Source organism: Suncus etruscus, unplaced genomic scaffold (genome assembly GCF_024139225.1).
Source record: "Suncus etruscus isolate mSunEtr1 unplaced genomic scaffold, mSunEtr1.pri.cur scaffold_168_ctg1, whole genome shotgun sequence".
NCBI classification, from domain to species: domain Eukaryota; kingdom Metazoa; phylum Chordata; class Mammalia; order Eulipotyphla; family Soricidae; genus Suncus; species Suncus etruscus.
The window spans coordinates 817-2,176 of record NW_026060384.1 but is presented as its reverse complement, the minus strand read 5'-3'; the positions used below and the strand labels follow the sequence as shown (position 1 = coordinate 2,176).

Sequence of the window (1,360 nt, the reverse complement as noted above, 5' to 3'; positions counted from 1 at the left end):
ACTAGGTTCATCCACTTGCAAGGTGAATCCCACGCAGGCTGTCCCATGTCGCTTTCACACTAGAATATATATTTTTTTCTATTTTGGAAGTTGTCTAGATCACATTCAGTAGCACTCAGTGGGTACTCCTGGGTCTGTACTCAGAAATCACTCATGGTAAGCTTGGGGAACCATATGGGATGATCTGTCTGGTGTTGTACACATGGAAGGCAGACACCCTACCGCTTGATATTTCTCTGGCTAGTGTGGGGGTGAATATATATATACTGTCCAGATCAATGCATGCAAGGCAAATACCCTACCACTGTGCTATTTCCAGCTCCCCTAGAAATATACCATTGATTCATATATTTCAACCACAGTTGAGCCCAGGTCAACCCTAATGTGGACGTCTTTAAGTTCCTCATTTTGACCCTATTAATCTATCTTCCCTATTCTATTTTTAAAATATGGACCGCTTCACTAATTTCCATGTCATCCTTGCTCAGAATCCATGCTAATCTTCTCTGTATCATTCCAATTTTGGTATATGTGCTGCCGAAGCGAGCACTATCTTCCCTATTCTATAAGCTGACTTACTATCTGAAAACAATATACTGTTACTCTGTTGCTTATTCAGCCACTTTTCATTCAACACATTTTTTTGGTGTGTGATTTTGGTCCACACACGTAGACTCGGGTGTTACTATGACTCTGTGATCAGATATTATTCCTTGCAGGCTACGACAATCATAGAGAATGTCAGGATTTAATGTCAGTCAGCCACATGCAAGGAAACACCATCTTTGCTGTGTCTTCATCTGGCCCACTCAGAAATTAATATATTGGTGACTCTCAGGGGTTACTCCTGTTTATGTGCTCAGAAATTGCTCCTGGCTTGGGGGAAGAGTATGGGATGCTGGGGGATTGAACCGTGGTCTGTCCTAGGCTTGCACAGGCAAGGCAGAAGTCTTACCCCTTGTATCAACGCTCTGGCCCATAATTTGTTTTTTGGGGGGGATATATTTTTTATCTGTATCTTTAAACCATTGATGAGTGATCTCGTAATATTGTGAAAATATTGCAGCTATAAACTGTTTTCATTCAGTTAAATATTTGTGTGGTTTTGGGGTCAGCCCTGACAGTGCTCAGGTGTTACTACTGGCCTTATGCTCAGAAATTATTTCAGGGGCCAGATGTAGGGGTCTCAAACTCGCGGCCCGCAAGTTGTTGCGGCCTCCGTACAACATTTTGTGGCCCGTGGCCTGCCTTCAATTATCGTAGTATTTACGATCATTAGTGTACTGAATAAAAATCGCATATTTGAAGGCTGGTTGTGGGCCACAAAATGTTGTAAGGAGGCTGCAACAACTCGCGGGCC

The 1,360-nt window shown here is 42.8% G+C and overlaps 1 non-coding gene across 1 annotated transcript; it reads right to left on the bottom strand.

Moving 5' to 3' along the window:
• Positions 1-443: 443 nt before the first annotated feature.
• LOC126000706 (U6 spliceosomal RNA) lies at positions 444-550 on the bottom strand. The gene has a single exon (XR_007492845.1). It is a non-coding gene; the product is annotated as a U6 spliceosomal RNA (small nuclear RNA).
• Positions 551-1,360: the final 810 nt, after the last annotated feature.